The sequence below is a fragment of the Oratosquilla oratoria genome, chromosome 13 (genome assembly GCF_046742065.1).
Source record: "Oratosquilla oratoria isolate Oo_2021 chromosome 13, ASM4674206v1, whole genome shotgun sequence".
In the NCBI taxonomy this organism is placed as follows: Eukaryota; Metazoa; Arthropoda; class Malacostraca; order Stomatopoda; family Squillidae; genus Oratosquilla; species Oratosquilla oratoria.
Genome location: NC_134789.1, coordinates 51,017,430 through 51,019,401, shown reverse-complemented (window position 1 = coordinate 51,019,401; position 1,972 = coordinate 51,017,430).

Below are 1,972 nucleotides of genomic sequence, written 5' to 3'. Positions count from 1 at the left end.
AGCATGCTTTCGCCACCCCCTTGTCACCACTGTCACCACCACTGTCGGTCCTCGATCATTACACTTAAATTTGACTTGTAATATCACTCGTCTCGAGGCCCCTTGCCTCTCGTTACGTGAGTTTCACTAAATATTCAAGTTCCTCTTAAGCAGTAGGCCCAATGCCTTGTATTTCCTGTAGTCTCACTATTTTCTAGGCCCCGTGCCTAGTTCTCTCGTCCTTTGGGTTAATAAAAGGGTGGTGAATTTTCTTTCTTCTTTCACTGTAATTTCACCTTCTGGTTACACTCAGGATCTCTTTCTCTCGTCTCTACATCGTCTCTCTCGATCGTCTCCCTCGATCGTCTCTCTAGATCGTCTCCTGATCCTCTCTGACGAGATCCCCTATCCTACGCTAAGCTACCTTCGTCTGACGTCACTAATTTTTCTAATCCAATCTCCGGTGACTTTTCAAAAAAATGTCACTCCTTATGGGCGTGACTTTGAATTCATGCACCAATAGTTTTTTTCTCCTTCTCCACCTTGCACCAATTCGGAAAGCCATTCCAATGCCACTAGCAAAATTGTTTACCTCAGCATTAGTCAAACGAAGCTAACCTGCGCTTACAGAGTTTTGATTACATCATCGATTATAAAACAGTCACCACCGTCGGTGTGTTTACATAGACATAACGTCGCCCTCACATAGACATAACGTCGCCCTCGAGCAGGCGTCGAGTCTGAATTATTCTAATGCCCTAGCTCATTTCCATTCGTACACTACCGGCCTCTTACACATGCACTGAGCAAAGGATGGGGTGGTGTTGTACCTGCGGGTATTGTTGTTGCTGTGTTCGACACTGGGCATCGGTGTGGGAAATGGTTCCATGAACTGAGCAAGGGATAGGGTGGCGTGGTGCCTGTGTTTGTATTTGTTGTTTTTGTATGCAGTCTCTTGTGTTGTGACTGGTTGATGAATGGTAGGAGCACCACTTAGAAGGTTGTCCTTGATTGGTGGGAGGGGGCTGCTGTGAGTGAAGGCTATTTAGTCTGGGGAGATAGTGGGGGGTGTCTAAAGATACATTGCAAGCATTAATGATGTCTAAGATATAGGTATAAGCTAGGGGGTTTCTAGTGTCTAGTTCCCTTTTGGAGGCTTCCTTTAAACACTTTGGAGGGAGTTGGGAGAGATAGAAACCTATCTCAAAGAATGTTAGTAAGTTTTTTGTTGTCATTACATTTTGACCAAATTGGTCAGTGTGGGTCCAAGGAGAGTTATTCTCTAGGTCCTCTCTGACTTCTTTAATTCCGTTTGCTACGAAATCCATAATGTTCGTAACGGAATGTGGTTGGACTCTAGTGTTATTGAGGAAAGTGAGAAGGAAGGAGATGTTGTTTACTTGTTTGTTGTGAAAGACATTAAGAAGGTGGTGTTTATATTCCTGATATGTGATTCCACATGCAACTAAACTGTCTAGCATCCTTGCCTTTGAACGGCAAATGTCAGATGGGTCTATTTTCTGACGGCACAAATTTATTTTATCTGTCTCAGAGTAGTGTTGGTTCTTTGAGAAAAACAGGTCACATGCTGTCAAGAAGTCTGTAATGGATAGTCCACTATCTTGGGAAAAGGTTGGGATTTCTGTGAGGGGGGGTTATGGTTTGATAGTTGTTAATTATTGTTGGTTGAGGTTGTGGGTAAGGATAATATTGTGGGTTTGGAGGAAGGTTAGGTGGTGGTTGGTGGTATGGTGTGGAGTGGGCTTGACCAGATGGGGTATGGGGGGAAGGAAAGGGGAAGTTTTGGTACTGCGGCTGAATGGGAGGGGGGTTATTATGTGTTAGGATATGGGGGTTGGACGGATTATGGTTTATAGGAGGTGTAGTTTGCATATTTGGCTGGATGGGAGGAATGGGTGGTTGTAGTTGTGAGGGGTGAAAGGGGTCTACTTGAGGAGGCTGGTTGAAAGGTATGATATTAGGAGGAGTAATA